Below are 26,565 nucleotides of genomic sequence, written 5' to 3'. Positions count from 1 at the left end.
AATACCCATACCCAATTCCATACCATGCCCATTTCCATATCTGTACCATACCTATACTCACACCTATACTCATACCCATATCTGTACCATACCCATATTCATACCATGCACATGCCAATAGCCATATTCATACCATACACGTACCCATACCCATATCTGTAAGATGCCCATACCCATACCTATACCCATATCTGTACCATGCACATACCCTTACCCATATCTGTACCCTACCTATACCCATAGCTATACCCGTACCCATTCCCATATCCACACCATACCAATATCCATAATGATACCCATATCCATGCCCTTATCCATACAATACCCATAGCCAGCAATACCCATACTCATATACGTACCATATCCATACCCATACCCATACCCACAGGTAAATTAACCCTACTAAGAATAGTCAGCAGAAGTCTATGGGCAGCACCAGCCCCTTTTACCTTCCTGTCTATAAACAAACAAACAAACAAACAAACATTTCAGAGTTTTAGTATTATACTAGACAATCCGTGACTTTTTTATCTACTACATTTTTAACAAAAGGTCCATACCCATACCCATGCCATACCCATACATGTATCATACCCATAACATACCCTTACCCATATCCATACCATACCCATACCCACCTCCATAATATACCCATACCCATATCCATAACATACCAATACTCATGTCTGTACCATACTTATACCCATATCCATTCCATACCCATACCCATATCTTTACCATACTCATACCTATACCCATACCCAAACCATACTCATACCCATGGCCATACCCAAACCCATATCTGTACCATACCCATACCTATACTCATGCCAAAATCCATTCCATACCCATACCCATATCTGTACCATACTCTATCCATACCCATAACGTACCACACCCATACCAATGCCCATACCCTTACCCATATCCCTGCCATACTCATACCCATATCGATACCATACCATTCCCATACCCATATTCATACCATACCCATATCTGTACCATACCCATACCCATACCCATAACCACAGCTAAATTAACCCTACCAATAATAGTCAGCAAAAGTCTACGGCAGCACCAGCCCCGTTTACAGGGGAGTGGAGGGAAGGGGGAGGGTGGAGGGGGGGGGGAAGTGAAGGAAGAGTGAAGGGGAGGGGGAAGAGTAAATGGTGAGGGAAGGTGGAAGGGGGTAGGAGGGTGAGGGGAGGGGATGGGGAATGGGTATGGAAGAGTGAAGGTGGAAGGCGGGAGGGTGGAGGGGAAAGGGGGAAGGTGAAGGGGAAGGTGAGGAGAGGGGGGAGGAGGAATGGAAGGGGGAAGGGGAGAGGAGGGGGAAGGGAAGGGGAGGGGAAGGGGATGGAAGAAAGGGGAGGGAAGGGGATGGAACGAGAGGGAGGTAAGATGGAAGGTGAGGCAGAGGGGGAGGAGGAAGGGAGGAGGGAGGGAAGAGGGAAGGGGAGGGGGAGGGAAGAGTAAAGGAGAGGGGAAGGACACAGCTAAATTAACACTTGAAATTGTGCTCTGGGAGGGGAGGGGAGGGAAAGGGAAGGGGGAAGGGAGGGGAAGAGTGAGGGGGATGGAAGAGGGAAAGGGAGGGAAGAGGGAAGGTGAGGGAGGGGTAGGAGGAAGGGAAGGAGGGGGAAGTTTTAGTATTATACAGATAGATAGATAGACAGATCGATAGATAGGTAGATAAATAGATAATTGACAGAAAGTCGGCCAGCTTCTCCCAACACCACTTGCTATTCACACTCATTAAGAAAACAGCATCTCTTCTAATGTTGTGAGCAGTCTGTACCTGAGAATCAGGAAATTTGAATTTTGCGGGATACTTTGAATGGCCCACTCTACCTTTAAAATTCATTTCAGAAAACAAACCCGGAGGGGCACCGCTCTACAATACCAGCTTTCAGAAAACTAAGTTTCACGGCTGCATCTTTTACCGTTATTGCTCCACAGCTGTGTTAGGACCCTCACCCACCCACCCACCCAACCACCCCCTATCACTTCCACTGAACGCCAAAAATCGATGTCTGGATCTCCGGAACGGCTTAACGGATTTCGATGAAATTTAGCACAATTAGAGATCTTGTTGGGAAACCTCTAAACCCAGACTTTCATCTCGGTCGGTTGAATATTTCCACAGTTGCAGAGGACCAAAGTTGGCGTTTTTGTGGACCCTGGGGCACTGGGCATTACTGAAAATCCAGGGCTCCTTGCAGCTAAGCCCCGCTTACTGCACGGCAGTGATTGGCTATAGTACATTCACATCAGCCGTGCATTTGGTGCCTAGCGCTGTCCCTTACAACGCTCCTGATTGGCTAGTGGTCAACCAATCACAGCGCTGGAAAATGGGCAGTGTGCAGTCTCTCAAAACTCCGGAGAGTAAAGATCTCCCCTCCGAGACCTGAGGAACATGTCTTTCAAACGTTATAACTTTCATTACATCTCAGTTTTACCGAAAGAATAGTAGTGTTTCCCAGTTTCATCACTAAACATGTCAAGCGAATGGTTGAAGGATTATAATGATATATGAATTATTTACTTCAATAAGCTTAATGGTAAGATATTTGATAGTGAAATAAACAAGAAATTTTTAAAGATAAAATGTATTCTTTCATTCCTTACATGGCATCACAGTGCATTCATCATTTATCGTCTTGTGTCTCATAAAATTTCGTAGCTTAAATGTCATGGATGGCAATGCTACCCAAAAAGTATGGGTAGGGCTATCAATCAATAAGAAAATAACAAGCAAGCGACTAAGAATATTAAAATGTGTGGGGATGCACACAGACTATAGCATATATCCCGGGCAACCAGCCAGCTCTTTACACATTCCTTAGGCCTACTTCTAACGGAATCTCTTGCTTTTGCTTGTTGTTATTTGGGGCCATACTTGAATGACGCTTATATGTCAGATCTTGCATTCAAGTTCAATAAACGAGCCTAGGATTATGTAATGACTCGTCTATGGCCGTCCGAATAAAGAGGTAACTTTACACAGGTACGACCAGCTGCACTTGACAGTAGGCCTACAGTAGCACCCTATCAGGGGCCGCGATACGGAAAACAATTAAAATGAGTAATTATAGACTACATACAAACCTAGATACATAGAAAAGTATGCTATGTGTATGTAACTTTTTTTTTTGTAGGGGAGCGAGGCGGCTCACAATATTAGAAGTGTAGCTGATTGCAGACGGCCATGGACGAGTCATTACATAATCCTAGGCTCGTTTATTGAACTTGAATGCAAGATCTGACATACAAGCGTCATTCGAGTATGGCCCCAAATAACAACAAGCAAAAGCAAGAGATTCCTTTAGAAGTAGGCCTAAGGAATGTGTAAAGAGCTGCTGGTTGCCCGGGATATATGCTATAGTCTGCGTGCATCCCCGCACATTTTAATATTCTTAGTCGCTTGCTTGTTATTTTCATATTGATTGATAGCCCTACCCATACTTTTTAGGTAGCATTGCCATCCATGACATTTAAGCTACGAAATTTTATGAGACACAAGACGATAAATGATGAATGCACTGTGATGCCATGTAAAGAATGAAAGAATACATTTTATCTTTAAAAATTTCTTGTTTATTTCACTATCAAATATCTTACCATTAAGTTTATTGAAGTAAATAATTCATATATCATTATAATCCTTCAACCATTCGCTTGACATGTTTAGTGATGAAATTGGGAAACACTACTATTCTTTGGGTAAAACTGAGGTGTAATGAAAGTTATAACTTTTGAAAGACATGTTCTTCAGGTGTCGGAGCCGAGATGTCCACCGTCTGGAGCTTTGGGAGAGACTGCAGGCTGGACATTTTCCAGTGCTGTGATTGGCTGACCACTAGCCAATCAGGAGCGTCGTAAGGGACAGCGCTAGGCCCCAAATGCACGGCTGATGTGAATGTACTATAGCTCTCGAAGGGAATGACGTCACACTAGTTAACAGTCCAAACGATTACCAGCAGTGTTGCCAAAACGCTGACCAATGAGGATATATGCGGACGAGATGCCGCCCTGAGGAGACGATTGCAGAGTTGAGACCCGCAGTCCGCAAACATGCGGACCTTGGCCCGCAGATTTTTTCTTCAAGTTTTAAATGGTATTTTCAGAATCTAGTTTTTCCCACTTTTAAATTTTTTTAACAGAATAAAATTCTTGCAAAGAACATGTGCTTTTCTTAACACACCTTAAATATTTTCAGTGTTTTGAAAAAGAACCACTCGAACAGTCTTGTGTTTTGGCGCCGAAATCAGTTGTAAGAAGTTCGTAGCATCTAATTCCTATCAGGAGATTATCGCCAGAGGAGCCCTGAGGACGAGGAGGCACTTGCGTGACATTTGACTTATCATTGCTTGTAAACCGGTAAGAAAACGTTAGTAAATCTGAAAATGTATATAAGATTAATGATTACGCCTGTGTTTGACATTCAGAATTTCTTTTCAGTGAACAAAGCCAAATAGCATTAGGCCTAATCTAGATATCATGCATAAAGAATTCTAAGTTTTCAAATAAAGACATGATGAATACCATGACTGAAAATAGTCATATGTTATAAAGCGTTATATAATTTACAAAGTGAGATGAGTGTGCTTTGAAGGAAATGTCAAAATAACAGGATCATGAAAAGGTGATGGAGACTTTTGTGCCATTTTCTCGGTGGTTTACAGTGCCTCATAAATTCACCAATGCAAGTGTAGGCGTATGTTAGAAATCTGCCTGAGTATCAGTATCATTAATAAAGTCAACAGTTTCAATAAGCATAACTGTTTTCTTTAAGTGAGTGTTATGGTTTAAAGCCCCTAAAACATCTCGCCATAAATATTCAAGGTATTTGTTGGTTTACCTAGTACAGAACGTAGGGCAGAAAACCAAACGAAATACAACCACTCTTAGGAGGGGAATAGCTTGCAGCAGCGCTTTAGAACATTTTAGTTTTACAATGTAAGTAAAACATTTAAATCTGTCTAGCTATCCTGAAGCCATAGTGTCATAGATAATGATCATAATTGTAAAACGATGATCTTTAAATATATAGGTAAGCATACACACCTAATACACATTTGTATATATATACACATTATACATATGTGTATACATATATATAACTATTGTATAGGTGTGTAAATTATGCCTTGGTGTTTTCTGTATTTCTTCAGGTTTTTTCAGTGACTACCAAACAGACATTTTTGTGATGCTTGGCTGCACGAGACTACGTTTGAAGAGTGGCTGAGTAATTGTAGAGATGATCCATACAAAGCAAGATGCCTCGTATGTAACCTCTCATTCTCTGCTGAAATCTCTTCCTGAAAGGCACAGGGATAGCCAGAATCACACAGGAAATATGTTACTTCAAGAGCGTGGACCAGATAATGAGCAGGCGAACTTTAACATGAATGTCAAGAAAGATGAAGTCAAAATAGATCTATTTTGTACTGATCGTAACATACCATTTCTGACTGTTGATTATTTAGTGGACATCTTAAAAGATATAGCTCCAGATTCAAAAATAAATCAATCATTGCGATTAAAAAGAACAAAAGCTAGGTTTTTCAACAAAACGAGTTTCACAATGGAAAGTAAACTTTTAGACCTAGTCAATGTATACGATGGGGGTAGTACTGCAGGGGGCAGCACTGGAGAAAATCCATTTCATGTTAAGATCTGTCTCACTGAAAATGGTATTATTCCAATGGAAAACTTGATAGGCTTTGCTGCAGATGGTGCCAGCAATATGATGGGTCAGCATAACCCAGTAGCCAGTAGGTTGAAGGAAGAATTTCCAGGTATAACAATAATTAAATGCATCTGTCATTTAGCTCCTATTTGTGCTTCTCAGGCAGCCAAAGAGCTTCCCCGTAAAGGTGAGGATTTAATCTGAAAAAGATATATGTATTTTCCCTAAAGCTCTAAAATTTTTTGCGAGGTAAAACCTCACAAATTATTACACGTTTCACAGACTAGGTGGTTATCTTTCCAGATGGCTGTAGAACGCGCCCTGGAACAATGGAATTCACTGACTGTTTTTTTTACAGAGAAACATCTTCAAGAAAGATTAATGATGGCAAGTGATGTTCTGCAAACTTTACGTGACCCTTCAGTGTTGCTTTACTTTGATTTTCTTAAATTTGTTCTTCCAAAGTTCACTGCACTTAATCTAATGTTCCGAAGCACGCATTCTACTGTCCATATATTATATACAAAGAGTGTGCTATTGTATTCAGAATTACTGAAAAACTGCATGGATAGGCAATTTGTTCATTCTTGTCCTAATATAGCAACCACTGATCCAGCTGCCGAGAGACATGTTATACATCTTAGGAATATATACCTCGGGTCATATTTTCATCTTCTTGTGCAAAAGGACTAGTATAAATTATGGTGGACAATTTCCGAAATCGTTGCCGGAACTTCCTCATTGCAGCTTGTCAATAAATCAGAAAGCGATTCCCTTTGAGCAAAAATGAACCTGTAGCGAAATGTTCTATTCTTGACATCGATCATGCAGTACGAGGGAGAGATAGAGCGTTCGTATAAACACCCCGACATTGGTAGATTGAGTACAATCCTTCCCGAGAGTATATACCTGTGACTTTCAGTTATTAGATGATGAAAGGAGGCGTCTTCCAGCAGTACAAATTCCCGACAGCTTAAAATGCTGTAATGATGTGGAAAATATCTTCAAAATGCTTTATAATTTTACAGCTAAGCCGTGTGGGTCAAGCTTTAGAGCATTGTCTGGGTTTGCTCTGAACATTCTTTCACTGCCAACATCCAATGCAGACGCTGAGCGAATTTTCTCAAAACTAAATGTGATAAAGACAAAACAACGCAACAAATTGGCTAACACCACGTCGGCTTCATTGATAACCCTAGCAGAAATGGTAAAACCTTGGGGAAAACTATATGACTTAGATCCAAATTTATTAAATAGCTTGCAATGCACTGAACAATCTGAGTAGTAGTGGTAGCAAAAATTATCAGCTGATGTTACATTTCTTGAGTTGACGCAACAATACCCTACCACCAGTAACTCCATAGTCACTTTCATATTCATTTTCATGATTTCAGATATTCTCAGGGAACTGTAATATACTTAATATTAACTAAAGTACAGGATTATTGCTGTAATAATTGTATCATTCATAGTTCACACTTTTCATTCTACTGTAATACTGCAATAGTATGACTAGCTCTAAGGTTGTTAATCTATCACTACCTGCATTTAACCGACACCTAACCCCCATTTTTAATTAGTTTCATCTGTACTAATTGTGTAGACTAATTGACTGCATTACTCTTTACAGTCTCCTTTGTAATAGTGCCTAACAACAATAATAATCAGTACTGCCATAACTGCCTCCAATCTTTGTCTCTTGACTCATCTATGCTGTATTGCTAAGTAAATCATATCCTACATAATCCTCATCTAATATATACACACACACACACACACACACACACATATATATATATATATATATATATATATATATATATATATATATATATATATATATATATATATATATATATATGCTATACACGCTTATTTTTATCTTGTTTTGCTATGAAGCAATGATTTGGAATATAAAGAGAAAATAATGTATTTATTTATTTTTATGTTTTATATTTAATGAGTATTCTCAAAGGAATTGTGTAGACTAATTGACTGCATTACTCTTTACAGTCTCCTTTGTAATAGTGCCTAACAACAATAATAATCAGTACTGCCATAACTGCCTCCAATCTTTGTCTCTTGACTCATCTGTGCTGTATTGCTAAGTAAATCATATCCTACATAATCCTCATCTATATATATATATATATATATATATATATATATATATATATATATATATATATATATATATATATATATATATATATATATATATATATGCTATACACGCTTATTTTTATCTTGTTTTGCTATGAAGCAATGATTTGGAATATAAAGAGAAATAATGTATTTATTTATTTTTATGTTTTATATTTAATGAGTATTCTCAAAGGAATGATATTTTTCTTAATATTTCTTAAACTGTTATAGAATATATTCATTTAAATTTTCTGTTGTTTCATTCATACCTGAGATAATTATTAACATATTTGTACAGTTTATCAATAAAGCATTGTTTGTTTTACTGTTATATGATATTCGTTTTAGAAATATCGTTTTACGGATTAAACACCTTTTACTCACCTAATTAATCTATGAAATCTGTTTTAATTCGAACTTACCAACAAAGAAATGTAATTACTTGTGTCTGGACATTAAAAGCAAAGTATGTTTAAAAAAATGTACTCCAGGAATATACATGAAATCACATACAAGTTTTGGTGAAGATCGTGTACAGGATTATAGATACTATAAATCATCTATTTTTAATTATGCCAGAGTAGTCCTATACTGTATGATAACCTTATAGCGGGGCTCAGACCGCAGACTGCGGAGTTAAAGGCTGTCACCGCGGTGCGGAGATCGTAGCAACACTGATTACCAGTACTGGTTTGACTCCGTTCGGTAATGTTATTTCGTGCATGAATCATGACACCACCGATTTGAGTTCCCGGAGTTGTGAAGTTTGCAATTGATGTCTCCGATATTAAATATTAAGTTATATACCATTATGAAGATCTTGGATAATTTTGTCTCTGCATTTTTTTTATCATGCGCAGCCTACATACACAAGCATCTTTTTTTTTTTTTTTTTAAACTGGTCTTGGCCTACATAAACGATCCCACTTAGACAACATTAATTGAAATGAAGCATAGACTTATGCAGCCAGTTCCGATATTAGGGTATTAATTCTTCATAATCCTGCATGCCAAATGTAAATATCATTGAGAGATTAGGTCTACACGTCAACTTCTTATATTTCGAGGCAATGACAGGGCATAGACCTACACGTCATTTTCGTACCGCAAATAGTTTTCTACCCGTATCTGTTGGAAACGGAGTAGCTCCTAATTGATATAGTAGTTTCAACTCCCCGATATACAATGTATATGCATAAAGTGAAATGTGCACGTATAAGCAAGTGCACATACACATACATGCATGGATGACCATAGTAATTGTAACTACAGCCACTTATACCACAGAGAATAAAAGTAAAACTTGCGGGCACGTAGCCTATGGCACATACAGATCAACCATAGGACTGTCCCAGCATTACACACAACTATTGAACTGATCTCAAGTCTCATTGAACTATATTGAAAATATATATTTACAAAGGGGATAACAGATTATATTACTGCGATGAGTAAATACAAGGTTGCTGTAGCATTTCTACGAAAATGAAGGCTATGGTAGGAAGGCATAATAAGGTACTTAACGAAATAAGAAAAAAATAAATGGTGGCTGAAAAAGTTATGCATGAGATGATCCAAACCAGTCTGCGAGTAGCCCATGAAACACTTAATTTTTGGGGCCATTCTTGTAGATCGCCTTGTTGGACAAGTGATACAAAAGTCAGTAAATTCTCTCTCTCTCTCTCTCTCTCTCTCTCTCTCTCTCTCTCTCTCTCTCTCTCTCTCTCTGTTAGGAGAATATTTTAGCGTAGACTATATTCATAAAGATCTCGATTACTTTTAATTAAAACAAATTACTAAATTTCAGGTAACAAGAGTAGGCATATAATTCTTTACATCAGTATTTTACGAATAGGTCTATGTTTATTCCGCAATGTTAGGTTACCATATGAAAAAATTTTCGAAGACACCACAAGCACCGTAACAACAGCAACAAAACCTAGAATAACCACAACAAGAACCACAATAAAACGGCTGAATATAAGTTAGGCCTATAATCCTAACGTCATAAGCTACGTAAACCGACAAAAAGACATAGGAGCTTATAGGTCTACATCCATTTTCATGATCCTGTATTTCGAAAGGAGATAATGTCCTTAAGAAAATTTTCAGCAAATTGTATGCAATATGACTCGTATAGCCTATCATACCGAACTTTAAGTTAAACATAGGCATATTCTGGTTTCGCAGAGTGCAGTCACTGCTTGTCATCCCTCCGAATGTGTAAACGATTGCGATAAAATCGACTTTATGGCCATTAAAATATAGTACAATTTCCTGAAATCAATATGAAATACCAGTCTGCATAACTCTGAGAAAGTCTTTATGTTTAAATTTAGAAAGGTGAACATGCTTGACAATATCAGACGGTAATTATCATTGTCCAGTGATTGAAGTGCACCGATTCGAACGCAGACATTCCCTGTGTCACTGACTCACCTCAGTATTCAGACGAACCTCATTTACGAAACACAACATTGCATGATCGCGGAATACTCCTGATTTCATTCATATTTTCCTTTTTATTACCAGTTTTAGGGAGATGCGTATTACGATTTTATTGCAGGGGATAATATAACGTTTCCTTTTGATAATCAGCAGAACGTATTTTAGTTCGGTAAAACAGCCATTGAAAAATAAATGAAGATGAAAAAAAACACAGATTAACCAACTTTTCGAAACTATTTCCAACCAATCAGTTTCAAGGAATGGTCGTGACGTAATCAGTGGGCGAGGATTAGCTGCAAAGCACGGTGGATTTTGCAATAACCGCCAATTCCCGTAGCGGTGGATCTATTTATCTATCTATATAGTACTAAAACTCCCCCTCTCCTTTCCTTCCTCCTACCCCTCCCCCTCTCCTTCCATCTTCCCTCCCTTTCCCTCTTCCATCCCCCTCACCTCCCTCCCCTCCCCAAGCACAAGGTCAAGTGTTAATTTAGCTGTATCCTCCCCTCTCCTTCCTCTTCTCTACCCTTCCCCTTCCCTCTTCCATCCCCTTCCCATTCCCCTCCTCTCCTCTGTTCCTTCCCTTCCGCGTCTCCTCCCCTGCCTCCTCCCCCTCTCCCTCTGCTTCCGTCTTCCCTCCCCCTCACCTTCCCTATTCCATCCCCTTCCCCTTCTATTCCTGTGTTAATTCAGTTGTTTCTTCCTCCTCTCCTTCCCTCTCCCCTCCCCTTCCCCTTCCCATCCCATTCCTGTGTTAAGTCAGTTGTCTTTTCCTCGTCTCCTTCCCTCTCCACTCCCCCTCCCCTTCCCCTTCCCTCTTCCATCCCCTTCTCCCTCTCCTCCTCCTCCCCTCCTCCCCTTCTCCCTTCTCTTCCCCTTCTCCCTTCCCTTCCCCTTCTCCTTCCTTCCTTCTCCCCCTCCCCCTCACCTTCCATCTTTCCTGCCCCCTTCCCTCCCCTCCCCATCCACCTCCCCCTTACCTATTCACTCCCCCTCCCCAGAAATGGGGCTGGTGCTGCTGTAGACTTTTGCTGACTATTATTAGTAGGGTTAATTTACCTGTGGGTATGGGCATGGGTATGGTACAGATATGGGTATGGGTATGGTATGAATATGGTTATGGGTATGGGAATGGTATGGTATCAATATGGGTATGAGTATGGTAGGGATATGGCTATGTTCATGGGTATGGGTGTGGTATGGGTATGGGTATAGGTATGGGTAGGGTATGGTACAGATATGGATATGGGTATGGAATGGATTTGGGTATGGGTGTGGGCACTGAGATGGGTATGGGTATGGGTATAGGTAGGGTACTGCACAGATATGAGTATGGTATGGAATGGATTTGGGTATGGTTATAGGTATGGATATAATATGAATTGGTATGGGTATAGGTAAGTTGAAAGGTATGGGTATGGCTATGGAATGGATATGGGTATCAGTATAAGTATGGTACAGATATGGGTATGGTATGGACATGGGTATGGGTATGGTACGGATATGGATATGGGTATGGTATGGATATAGGTATGAGTATGGGTATGTTATGGTATGAACATGGGTATGGTATGGATATTTGTATGGGCATCTATATCTTTATGGTATGGGTATGGTATGGTACAGATGTGGGGAAGGCTATGAGTATGGTATGGATATAGGTGTGGGTATGGTAGATATGGGTATGGGTATAGGTATGGGTATGGTATAGATATGGGTATGGGTATGAATATGGTACAGATATTGAAATGGGTATGGTACAGATATGGGTTTGGGTACAGATAAGGGTATTGGTACAGTACAGGTATGGATATGGGTATGGATATGGGTATGGGTATAGGTATAAGTATGGTACAGATATGGGTATGTACAGATACAGGTATGGGTATAGTACGATATGGGTTTGGGTATGTATATAGGTATGAAAATATATCTTAGTTTAACCAGACCACTGAGCTGGTTAACAGCTCTCCTAGGGCTGACCCAAAGGATTAGATTTATTTTACGTGGCTAAGAACCAACTGGTTACCTAGCAGCGGGACGTACAGCTTAGTGTGGAATCCGAACCACATTATGACGAGAAATGAATTTCTATCACGAGAAATAAATCCCTCTAATTCTTCATTGGCCAGTCGGAGAGTCGAACGCTGGGCCAACAGCGTGCTAGCTGAGAGCTCTACCCACCCCTCCAGTGAAGACTGGGTATAGGTATGGGTAGGGGTATGTTATGGATATGGTTATGGGTATGTTATGGATATGGGTATGGGTATGGTACAGATTTGGGTATAGTATTGATTTGGGTATGGTATGGAATTGGGTATGGGTATGGGTATGGGTATGGGTATAGGTATGGTGCAGATATGGGTATGGGTTTGGTTATGGGCCTTTTGTTAAAAATGCAGTAACTAAAAAGGTGACATAGCAGGTCACTGGTGGTCTAGTCTTAATTAAAGATTATCACATTTTGAATTTGCCCACGTGGTTTTGGTTTTCGTGATCGTTGACCTACCCTAGTTTTCACAGACAGACAGACATACACACACACATGTGTATATATATATATATATATATATATATATATATATATATATATATATATATATATATATATATATATATATATATATATATATATATATATATATATATATATACATATATACTGTATATATATACACATATATTTATGTATAAATTCTATAAAGTTAAGTATACCTTAGTTTTACCAAGGTAAAGAGAGTAGAGAGGACGCTCACTTCTATGGTGGGGTAAGTTTGGGGTAGCTAATCCCTCTGCTGGTGTCCAGACGGTCAAACCCAAGTCGAGTGGGTCAGTCAGACGATCGGAATATAGGCGACCCGGAAATGAACTTGTTTTTTGTTGATGTTTTCTTTGTACCCGTCTTTTTTTTCTTTTTTTTATGTAATGCAAGAATGAATACATATATGCACAGACACTCATATATGTGTTTAATTGTTTAAGCATATGGGTATGGAGAGTATTTGACATATTATTCAGTAATTCATAAGGCAAAGAAAAATCAATACTAATCCATGATATGGAGATATTTATTTACAAAAGTACAAATCCATTATTTTGAAAGCTTGAGTATTTTGTTACATTTCGATCTATTAGATACAATTTTATTATTCAACACTCTCATTCTAAAAAACATGCGACATCTTACGAAAAATGTTATTATATCCATAGGGAGCATTACATGTTTTTCAATAATGAATGATAATGCTTGCACATTACCCTTTCCTGGCCTAAGAATATCATATCCATGATGAATGTTGAACAGTTTTTCCATTATTTTCAGCTTTTCATAAAATTCCTTACTTGCCAATGTTAACTTATTTTGCTGTCTCTCAATAACGCTAACCCAAGTGCCACTTTTATTCTCCAACTTGCAGCCTAGAAATTGATACCTAGGAAATTTTGAGGCCATGTATCCGCCAACATACCGAAGACCCTCTCTGTCTGCAACATGTGACAAAGTACTTGTCTGTTCTTCAAATTCCAAATCGTATGTATTGTCGTCTTCTGTGATAAAATCTTTTTCCTCCATGGAAGCAAACACCATGGCTGAGATAGAGAGCTCTTTTTCCAAATCCTTTTCTGCCACATCTTCACTCTTATCATGAGAAATGTATGATTCTTTACACATCGTGGCATCACTACATTGGTTAGGGTTATTGTCAATTCCTTCCCATTATAGAAATGTCTTTACACTGAGAAGATATGACTTAATTCTTCTCTTAAATGTAACCGGACAAGGATGATCGTAGCAAATGCCCATTTGTCTGATGCATCCAAACATATGCTCTAATCCATCCTGATTGAGTCTGTAAATGTTAATATGTATGATACATCATATTTACCTTTCACCATTTCATATAACAGGGGCAAAAGATTTGCATGAAATGATAATTCCTTCTGAAACTGATACAGGCTCACACGTTTACGCCCACACACTCTCATTGTTTTAGCAACGCTTTTCATTTCTCCAGAATTTTATTTTGTTGTGTCAGTTGCAACCCATATGCATTTCTTTGTGCCTTTTTGTCATAAGGAACTCTTGAATTGAATAAATCAAACCATGCATCAGCAAGTTTGATAAAATCTCGAGTACTTTTCCAATGTTTGCTCTCTAAAAGTCCTTGTTTTCCATAAAAGTCTATTGCTTTTGAAGTAGTTTCTGATAGAAGCTGAACGGCTTTCTTCACATTCATGCGTGCTGTTCCCTTAACACATAAATTATTTTCAGTCAAGCGATAGGTGGGTCGTAAATCACTTACACTCTTCTTGACAATTTCTCGTACACATTCACTTTGAACAAAGCTTCCATCACTTAACTGGAAGCCATAATCAAGAAAAATTATTCCTTATTAGTTTAATAAGATGAGGGGGTCGGCAAATACATACACCTCTCTCCAATCATAAGGATTTGAAAATGAAATGGTTTCTGTACTTATACCAATACTATTCCAAAGGCTGACATTTGTAGGGCCCATATCACTTACTATAGCTACCACTGGAAAACCAATACTCTCTACACTTACAATTAACTTGTATAATAAGTCTTTGGTCATATTGGTGTTGAAATTGTAAAAAAACAAGCTGTTTCCATGCTTGTGTAAGTCCTCGAATCATTACACACTGCACTCTAGATTGTGGATCAAATAATTCGTCTATTCCCCTATCGTAGGACCAGATTTGAGAAATTGTACATTCATCAAAAGACATAACACATAATCGTTTATATTCATTCATTGAATGACCATTTTCTTTCAACATTTGAAGCACTGTTTGCAAAATGCCCGGTTCCGCGTCTATTTTTGATGACCAACGTTTTAAAGTACTCTCTGAAGGAAGAGGAATTCCACATTGTTTACGCAAATATTTATATGCTTTAGGACCTATATTCCTTAAAGTTATTGCTCGGCTTATATCAGACACTGACCAACGTTTCATGTATTTACCATTTATGATGCTTTCCACATGAGATGGAGAAAAAGTTTGCCAAGGGATGTCTTGCACCGTAAAACGTCGTTATTTAATTTGTTAATATTATCCACTAACACTCTCTTTTCTTTCTCCCACTGTTCTTTTCTGAGATGAGATTATTTCTTTCCTGCATAACCTCTTCTAGTTGGCGCTGCACATCCTCCAGTGTCTTTGTTTCATCTTGCTGATCTACGTCATCCAAATCTTGCACGAATGAAACATCTCCATTTTCAACATGAATTTCTTCACCACATACTGATCTATTTTCTTCAAATGATTCTTCAACTAATCGTTTCAGATTTCTTCTCTCTGCACGTGATTGTCGAAATCTGTTTAGCTCATCAGTACCTAATATAAAGAAGAAATAATATTAGTTATGCCAAGTAATAAAAAACTCTCTCTTTACTCTCTCTCTCTCTCTCTCTCTCTCTCTCTCTCTCTCTCTTCTCTCTCTTTTATTTACTTCTCAAATTTTATTTACTTTGAAAATATGTTCGATCATAATTTTTTCTTATTATAAGGCTATGAAATATCTCTCTCTCTCTCTCTCTCTCTCTCTCTCTCTCTCTCTCTCTCTCTCTCTCTCTCTCTCTCTCTCTTACTCTTTACGTATATATGTATAACCTATATTTATAACATTGTATATACAGTTATTTCCAAGATTATACATATGGACTAATTACAGTAATATCATTAGAGATGGTTGATACTGACCTTTAGATTTAGGCAAGTGAAGAAGAAGAGTTGGAACTGCAAGTGACTTCAAAAGTCTCTTTCTAGGAGCACTGGTTACATTTGCTGAAATTTGTTCTTGACTTTTTAAATAAGCACTGTCCTCAAAATGTCTGCTACATATCCTGCTGTTAGGATAATTGAATTTGTCTTTTCTACGACAAACATGAATCCACTTTTGTCTTGTTTCTGCATCTTTAGGGAAGCGAAAAAATGATATGCCTTCTTTCTTTCTACCATGAGAATTGCAACCAAACACTGCACAAATAAATGGCATTTCTCGAAAATTACTCTATATAATAAAACGGTAACCCACTGGTGATTGGAAATGTACTGAAGAGAAATTTGTATACTGCTATTGACAATAACACACGAACAACTGATGTGAGTGAAGTCAATCACAGGAGTTTATAGTGACCCAGGTCACAAACCGACCTGTGGACACCAGACACCAGCGGCTTGGGGGGGATAATCCGCACCCCCCCACAAGTGAGCGTACCTGTCTACTCTCTTTACCTTGAGTTTTACCAGACCACCGAGCTGATTAATGATTATGTAGCAAACGAGCTGAGCCGGCCATTATCACGGAGAAGGCACATAGGTCTAAGAAAATTATATCCCGAAGCTAAACAACCCCCTTCCTTTGTTACCACATTTTTTCGATATAAGGCGTTGCCATTAAAAAAAAAAAAAAGAAATTAAATCACAGGCAAAAGTGATGATATCACAAAAGGGGTAGTAGAGCCCAGTCACAAGAGACAGAAATGGAGGTTAGAGGATACAAAGGAAGGGGTAGGGTGCAGGGCTTTACTCAGCAACCTGATAAATTATGATGAAAGCGAAAAGTAGAAGTAGGAGTTTTTTCTCAATCAGCATAGAAAGCGAGTGCCATTATAATACACGTATTGAAAAGGCTTCGGCTTGGACGAACCACTGCTAATGATGTGGAAATGAAGCAAGAGCGCCTGATTCCAGTACCACCCCACACTGACCAGCCCCTGGTTTTTGTTGAACATTACTCTAGTCTCCGTAACAGCAACCACAACAGTCGTCGGGATGAGTTCTCGTAGTATTCTCGACGACAAAGAAGAAAAAAAAATTAGAAAAAAAACTCTTACCCACAAAGAAGAGTTGCGTTTATATGATCGTGCGCTTCTGAGTGGATACATTTGCCACGTATCTTCAAATTGTATTGCTTGAAGTGCCAATGTCTATCTCTCCAGGTATGGTTAGCGCTGTGCTTATTATAATGGCACTCGCTTTCTATGCCGATTGAGAAAAGACTCCTACTTCTACTTTTCGCTTTCATCATAATTTATCAGGTTGCTGAGTAAAGCCCTATGCTCTACCCCTTCCTTTGAATCCCCTGACCTCCATATCTGTCTCTTGTGGCTGGGCTTTACTATACTACCCATTTTGTGATTTCATCACTTTTGCCTGTGATGTACATTTGATTCAACCTATGTAGTAGGCTACATGCGATATACCTAATTGCTGTAAGGGTTATAAATGCCAATCTACTGCTAGTAATGATAATTTCTCCACTAAAATATACACATATTGTATATATATATATATATATATATATATATATATATATATATATATATATATATATATATATATATATATATATGTCTGTGTGTATTGTGATGATGAGAGAGATAATAAACTCGATGACGAAAATCCCGTAGAATATTTTCTTTTCCTTGTCCACCAACGCTTCAATGCTAAAAGAACGTACAATTAACATTAAATTTAATTCATTCATGATTATTAAAGCATAGAGAACTTAGAACCATTTAAGCAAAAAAAACAAAAAAATAGGTCATAGAGATCATAATAGTTAACATTAATTATATGAAATTTCGATGGAAAATCCTTTGACCCAACTGTAGCCCTTTTTTTTTTTTTTTTTGCCACGTAGACTCAGCCGCCCTAGAGAATTTATAGATGAGTGTCCTTCAATGTGGTATCCGAACTTTTACAAACGCTCCTTCGATTTCAGCGAGAGTTCTTTTTCATATTCTAGATGAACATTTCAAGGGTTATTTTCCAGCTATACCAATATTTTGTAAAATTGTTTTTCAATTTTAGATAACATTTCAAGGATAACAGTCCGAAGCTAAATATTTTGTAAAATTGTTGTAAATTTTAGATAACATATATACATATATATAATATATATATATTATATATATATATATATATATATATATATATATATATATATATATATATATATATATATATATATATATATATATATATATATATATATATATATATATATATATATATATATGTAAAATAACTGTGTGCAGCAATCTATAGTTGGGTGTATTTAAAATATATCAGTGCAACCGGCATTCAAAAGGAAAAACCCCTGGATGCCTTTGTTACACTTTACTGGATAACGTGAGACCCATTTAAACAGTCAAACTTGGAATTCATTAAGCTGGCTTTTTTTTTTTGGGGGGGGCACAGTTGAGAGATTGTATTTTGCCATTTCCTTTGTCGCTAACATTTTTCAGTTATTTACAAATAAAACTTCGCATGGTGAAATTCAAATATTAAATGAACAATTAAAATGGAATCTTTCGGGAATATTTATTTAAATAAAGTATAAACAATTTTCCAGTATTCATTTCCATGAAAACTCAGTTAATGTACTGACAGATGTGAAGTGGAGCGTATCAGCACCAATGCGATAATAATGAATTTATTTTCAATTTTTAAAATTTTTATTTTGTGCAGCATTTCATCAGTTGTAATATTACCTTAGAAAAAGAACAATTGCATGAATGATGCTTTCAAGATTAAATTTTTCTTTTAATATTTTATTATTAAAAGAACCTGCAAATTAATTTCTCTATGGTATAGATAAAAAAAAAATTCTGATGTCAGCAGGACTTTTAAACTCTTGGCTTCAGGCTACCGTATGCAATTTTAGGGAAGTGACAAGGTTAATTAGGAATTCCTTCATGAACAACAACTCCCTAATTACAGAATTTCGTAAGACATTTGGGTTTGACATTTCCGGATATGCACTTCTGGGACTTTTTCATATTACAAGGGCAACTTCTAAAAGTTATTCAATAAACATTCAGTAACCATTTAATCAAATGGAAAATATTCACTTATAAAACCACATAAGTGGAAATCATATCTAGATGATAAGAATGATCGAAATCCTATTTTATCGCTGAAAGATGGAACTTTGTGAATTTCATAATATGAACGAATTTGTTACTTTGGCTGTAAAGGAATTTTTGGCATAGAAATGCGAATTAGGTCAGAGAATATTCACTAGAAAAGTGTTTGTGATTATTTTGGCCGTTTGCAGAAAAGTGTAATGCATGTCCTAAAATCACTCTTTCTTCTTTAACGCCACAATGTTCTTCAGCTATTAATGTTTCTGTCTTCTGTAGTACTTTTCCATTTAAAATTAACCAGATACACTTCTTGTGTGGGCTATGCAAAAGAATTCTATACCCTCTATAAATCTTACAGTCATCTCTTTCACCTTTACTTTGTACGACACAAAAATTATTACTCTCATCCTTGCCTACCGAACGTTTCTAACATCGGGTATACTTTGCAAAATCTAGCCAGGTATTCAACCACATTATAATCACCATAAGCACCATTTCACCTGTAAAACCATTCATTCGGCACTTTTCCTACTTGCAACTTCTTAATCGCTATCTTCATACCATCAACATTCATTTCCACATGTATTCCATTGTCATGTCATTCACCTCTGCCTTTTTTCAGTCTTAAAAATATTTATTCCATTAACAAAGGACCGCATTTGCTTTGCATATTCTGTCCTGAAATCCAAGTTTTATAATAACTTTTTGAGCCTTACTGCTGCCTAGAAACTAATAATGTTTAAGTATTTCTGTAGATGATGATGTTTCATTAGCAATCTTTCTTCATGGAAAACAACAGCAAAAGTGAAAATAAAAGCTTATATTTTCTCTAACTTGATATTCCTCTTAAAAATGTTACAAAGGCAAAGAGGACTAAGTCTTGCTAGTTTGTTTCTCTTGGATAGAGACCGTTGTATCTATACGTTTTCGTCGAACCCCTCGTTTTTAATTTAATATTTTCCGTTTTAACTACTTCGTTTCATAATGTTTTTGATGAAATGCATTAACTTCTTTGTGTTACTTTTTAACTATGATAAATTCAAATGTAAAAGGGGAAAGTAAGTTTTAATTAACGTCAAAATCATTAGGCATTTTTTGCGTTTTTAGATTCTACATGTTCTACCATTTTCTTGATTCTCCATGTTCTTAATCTTAGGATGTTATTTGAATATATATACACAATGAACATTAATTTGGAAAAAGTAAATTACTGAAGACGAATTTTTTTACATTTATTAAACCTAATAATAATTCTGAATTTTTGTTTTTTTTGTCTACAAATTCATGCTAATGATTTTTTTATTGGTAACTGTTTCTGATGGCCAAGAATGACTGTATTTGACAAGTCAGTTTCCGTGTTCATTCATCTTTCTTAACAAAATTCCTAATAAAAATAAAATTTTTAATCTTTACATACAGCTTAGGATATTGCTGCATCTTATAATTTGAATTATTTATGATTCATTAAAACACACACCACGCGATTTCAGAATAGTGAAACAGTTGAACATTGCTGTTGCCAGATTCTCAACGGATTTCCATCCGCGGCAAAAATGCACCATATATAGTCAGGACAGTAAGGGAAATATATATTTTTTGATGGTTGCTTTTAGGAGAGATAGAGACGGAGTCTTTCGAAACGGAGATGTCACGGAATTGTGAGTCCCCTTTCAACTCTACGAAATGTATAAGATTTGACGATCCCTAGAAGCACATTCTCTATAGCGTTTGGGTAACATGTTTTCAAAAGTGAAATGAACTTACTTCAAGTACTTTCATTCTGACTGATTTAAGTAAATGAAAACGATTATTTGCGATCAGATTGGGCACATAAAAGAAATACCATAACAATAAGAAAGGTAATACTTAATATCTTAAAACCATAATGCAGATTAATAACAAGAACGTTAAAACCAGAATAAAAGAGTCAATTTTATGTTTCCATATTTGAACTCATTAATTAGAATTAAATGATGGCGTTCATAATACTCAAACCTGTTAACAAATAATAAAAAAAGAACCACAAATGCATTTCATAATGAACATTTTTATCAGCTGTGCAAATTGCAACAGTTTTGCAAGTATAAGTGTTTGGCGAGTACATTCCACCTTAAACGATTAAATCTTTGGGTTTCCGCAACAGTCAGCTTTCATTGTGGTATCATGCACCAACTGAATGATGCATGGAAAGTTTTACCCTGAGGCGACGAGAGCCTCGTGTTTGCTAGAACATGCAGTAATCAAGAAGTGTAAATAGTCGACGCCTCCAACGCTCCTGTGTTGAATTAAAGATCATACTTGGGATTTCCCAGAACTCGACGCTCACTTGCAACAACACTGTACGTGAAACACCATTGAATCGGTGCAATTTTCAGTGCAATCCGGTTCCATTGTGTGTTCCATGTCTTTCTTATCATCCTTCTCCTCTACCATTATGTTCTCATTTTATTTTTTTAATGATACACGCAAAGTAATTAATAAAAAATGGTACTAATTTAAATTTAAGTTGAACAATGATATTACTGTTAAAGTAAAAAAGGGAAACATTTGCCTCTGGTATTCAGTACGTCAAAAAGATTAGAATATTAGGATTTTATCAAAGAGCCGAGACGTCATAACAAGCAGAATCAAACAGTTATTGTTGAAGCATCAACAGGCCTTTTAAGTTTCCAATATACAAAAAATGAAAACAAAGACGACAAGTTTAAAGAAAGATGACTCCATGGTCCTTGGTGATGACGTCAACAGCAACGGGTTCTCCGCCAAGCAGATTCAGTAGTCACTAAGGTTTCTCTTCGGGAACATCACCAGCGAGGCCTCTGAGTGTTATTATGGGCTTTGATGGCTCGTCTGTACGGTTTGTGGTTTAATCCCTGCTTTTTAGAACAATGGAATAACTGTGTACGGATTGAACTAAGATTGGATTGGAGTCAGCTGCTTGAAGGACGTTCTACGAGAAGTCATGGCGATTTCGTAGGCTTCGGCAAAGGTTAAGTTTCATTACGATCAAGTTTTAATAGTTTTTATTTTAAAGAATTCCGTGGCTTCTGTTAATAGTGTATATTCCATAATAATAAATCGTGGGTCAGGTTACTTAATGTCATGGTTTGTTGTAATTGACTTTTTTTTCACTTTAAGCTTTTCATTCATTTTTACGGTAGAGTTGCGGGTAGTGATCATTATTTTAAATGTAGGTTTGCTTTAATATTTTGCTGCACACTTTTGATAATGTAAATATGAACTTGATGTCTTATGTGGACAACAATGAATACTATTATCAATACCCCGTAAAGCCTGAGCTACCCTGTAGCATTACTCCTTGTTCGTTCATTTTCAGCGATCTAGCTTATAGAACCTTAGTACCCACCGGTGTTTCATTTCTGTACTACAAATTAAACATTTTTCAGGCCCAGAAGTCCTCTGATGGTCCATTAAGTTTAGTATTCAAATAATGTACTTTGAAATTAGAATGTACCTTTTCAAATCTTGTGTGACTTTCGTGTAAAGCCTCCCTCTTTTGAAAGGTTTTCATTTGTCTTGAATCTTGTTAATGTATGTCTGGCCATACATTTTAATTTATTAAAGCAAATACATATGCGTCTATAATTGTAATTTGAAATCTTTCAGATTTTTTGTGAAATCTATACTTTATGAAGCAAATTATAGTTGATAAATGACTGGAGCTAAAAGTTTTCGAACCAGGATAACCTTTTACAAGCTATACAAAATGGACTGCTTTCCATCCCAGATTTTGCCTAATAAAAACCAGGTGAGGTATAGTACAATGTGTTTCGGCTAAGCAAACCAACTTTTGGAAAGTGTATCAGTTTTCTGGATGTTAAGGCACCTTGATTGAATCTTAATTTAAAAGATTTAAAAAGTAACACGTTTTAAAAGTTAAAAAAAAATTATTCTATTTTGATTTTTTTAGCCTAAAAATTTTGACTTGATTTTTAATCTAAAGTTTGGTAATAAGTGAGTGCAGAATCTGGTAGGCAGCTCAATATTTCCTGCAATAAAAGTTATTTAATTCATTTGTATAAGATATACCTAAGATATTAAAGTGCCAGAGGTCAGCAGTAATTTAGTTTTAATTAAACATCTGTTCTCCTCAACTTTGTTACATTTGTAAAGTCTGTTTAAAAACTATACCTTTTGATAATGCATGCTTTAAATATAACACTTGACAATCCTTTTGTTCCTTAAATTTTTTTTTTTATATTTTCTTAATTTATAACACTTAATTTATTCATTTACCGTAAATTAACTTCCATTTGGTCATAGTTCAAATTAACGTGGCTTTAATGTGATTTTAACTTAGGTTAATTGATATTAAGATTTGATATAATTGATATTTAGGTTTATTGATATTCATACTAATTTAATATTTTTAATTTTCATACTAATTGTACAATGAACAAGCCTATGTTTTAACTTTTAAACAATAAACAGACTTTACTTAGCTATGGTTTCTATTTCTATGTAATCATATAAAGTTAAATGGTTTCTGTTTCTATGTAATCATATAAAGTTAACGGAGCTTATTCCGGTAAAGCTAAAGGTCAACTAATCAGTCTTGGAAACTAATGCCAGAATATGTTGTGCCCTTGCTTCACATCGTTGACAATTAACATTTCGGAACTTTACCCGGCAACTCTGACAACCCGACCTGTTGTACGGTCGTTACTTTGATCACTTCACTTTTGGTTACATCTGGCCCCTTGGTTGCTAGCACTTTTTTTTTTTTTTATTTTATTTTATTTTTTTCTTTCTTTTATAAGTGGTTGGTCTGTATGAGAGAGAATTATATTTACAGTAAAGGCTTTAGTTCACCTAAGTTAGCAGAACCTTAACTTACCTTACTAGAAATTTTAGTTTTGTTTTTGTTTAATTGAAAACATTTCTGCCTGAGTTTTGCTTTCAGTATGTACCACTCTACTTAAAAGGACGATAATTTTTATATATTTTCAGATAATTTTTGATAGTGTTTTTGTTTGAACAATATCGTTTTTTGGTATCTGAAGACTTTTATCACGGCTGTTTTCATTTTTAGTACATTTGACAATCCAATATTTAGGATGGCTGTTATACAAATATTCTAGTATTAAGTTTAGACAATTCCAGTATTAACAAGTCAGTGTTCAAGGAACTATTACCAGATTATGTTAAGGTTTTATTTAACACCTCTGGCAAATTGGACTTTGTAAATTTGCTCGACAGCCCTGATGTTTTCACATTTTTCACGGTCTTGCCTTCAGTCACTTCACTTGACACTGAGCGCACCTCTGGACCTTGAGTTTGCTGGCACTTTTGATTTTTTCTTTTGCTGCCATAGTCAGAGGATTAATTTGTATTTGGTTTGTATTGGAGAAAACTGGACTATTTTACCGGACATAATCTTAGATTTAAGCTTTTTGTATAATTTCAAAATAATGCCGCAGATTTTTGGTTTTACAGGATGTGTACTGGAACAGTTGTTCAAGACATTGCAAACAATACTTCTGTTATTCAAGAACTGTTCGGTGCTTTCACTCCACGATTTTTTAATGAGGTGAGAATAGGGCCTGACGTTGCTGATATAAAACTCTTGTCAATTGTAATGCATTGATGTTTCAAAAGTATAATTAGTTTGATAATTCAATATTAAATAATACATATGTTAATATGAATATTCTATCCTTGATTAGTAATGCCGTTGGAAAACTGGTAAACTGTCTTATACTTAACCCTTAAGGGACGGCATAATTTATCAATGTGCAGCACCACAGACCGGGGAAACTTTGAGGTCGGCAAAATAAAAAAATCACATCAGTGGAAAGAGAATGACACGTACATTCACACTGTATAAATAAAAAAATTCTAAAAAATTTTCCCTACCTTCCACGAGAAGTTGAAAATGACTATTTACAATCCCTTGTCGGGCCTCACTTACAATACAATCATAAATTTTACCAACTTTGTTTTTTCTAATAAATTTTTGGGATTTTGTAAAATTATTATCACTGCTCACACACTGTCAAAACAAATGAAATAAAAGCAGTAAAATTTTTTTTTGCATATTTGTTGTAGAATATTCACGTAAGTTTACGAGAGGGAAGATTCAGTAACTTCTTTTTTTTAATTTTACATGCTTTTTCTAATATTTCTTTGTAAAATTACATTTGCAACTGACATACTATCGTAAAAGACAAAAACAAAAACAAGAGCAACCCCTTCGTATATTTACAAAAACAAATTTACAAAAACTCATGTGAGAGAGAGAGAGATGCAGTACCTTCACCCTTGAAGTCACAAGCATTAATGATACTGGCCTAACTCGTCTGTATAAAAGTTGCCATTAGTGAATTTATAGTATATAGAAGTATTGGCACCTTTGTTTCGAATCATTATTACCATAACAGTGGTGCGCAATAATGCTTCACACTCAAGCTCAATCCGTCCACCTCCCCAAACCTGTTTTACTTCACACTGAAGCTCAATCCGTCCACTAATTCCGAATAAAATACCTGAAGAATTTTTGTGCTGTTTCAGGTTTACCTGAGAAATCTAACTTGATATGGATGTTGAATAGTCAGTTTGAATAGTCAGTTTGTGGTACAGAACTGGAAATTTAGTAATTTTGTCAATGAAATCCATGTATAAACACTTAGAACTTAAGCTTATTGTATTTATAACAATATCTGCCGTTTTATTGCCTGTTATTTAAATGGTAAAAAAGTAGCTCATGTCACCAGAAGAGCAAATATTTGATTCTAAACAAAAAATAAATGAAATAACTTGCCATGTTGTTGATAGTTATTGGATCTTAAAAACAAGATTCACAGCTTAAGTTAATGGCAGCAATTAAACTTAATTTTAAAACTAAACCTCTTAAAAAAACTGAGCACGGGAAAGAAAGTTCTCCATTGTGTTCTATGGAATTGTTTAAGGAGGTAATTTAGAGCAAATAGATGTCTTTAAAATGAACTCCATTCTCTCTCTCTCTCTCTCTCTCTCTCTCTCTCTCTCTCTCTCTCTCTCTCTCTCTCTCCTCATTCGTTACACGGGTTAAAACGGTCTTATTAGGGATGTTGTTTGGGAACCTAGTTGAGGATAAGTGTTCAGATGTGAAAATTTAAATTGTCTTACTCCCTTGGTCATTGGCTATGTATCTCCGGAAGTAAAATGTGAATAGATGCGCTGTAATATATACCGATAAAATCTTGTCGAAGCTTCTTTAATTGAAGTCAGCAAGTTGAGAATAAGCTGTTTAGAATCATGACTGAATAGCCAAATATTTGATGGGTTAAAAAAAAATCCTTTGACCTCATAAATAAAATAGTCAGCAGAAAGGAACTGAAGTCGGACCTGAAGAAGTTTCATACTAACCTGAACTATCCTGGC

At 36.2% G+C, this 26,565-nt stretch overlaps 1 long non-coding RNA gene across 1 annotated transcript; it reads left to right on the top strand.

The window, feature by feature from the left end:
• Positions 1-21,947: 21,947 nt before the first annotated feature.
• On the top strand, positions 21,948-24,927 carry LOC136837100 (uncharacterized). Its single transcript, XR_010852581.1, has 3 exons — positions 21,948-22,171; positions 22,810-22,951; positions 24,640-24,927. It is a non-coding gene; the product is annotated as an uncharacterized lncRNA (long non-coding RNA).
• Positions 24,928-26,565: the final 1,638 nt, after the last annotated feature.

This window comes from Macrobrachium rosenbergii, chromosome 57 (genome assembly GCF_040412425.1).
Source record: "Macrobrachium rosenbergii isolate ZJJX-2024 chromosome 57, ASM4041242v1, whole genome shotgun sequence".
NCBI classification, from domain to species: domain Eukaryota; kingdom Metazoa; phylum Arthropoda; class Malacostraca; order Decapoda; family Palaemonidae; genus Macrobrachium; species Macrobrachium rosenbergii.
The sequence above is the reverse complement of the archived record's forward strand: the minus strand, read 5'-3'. Positions and strand labels throughout refer to the sequence as shown.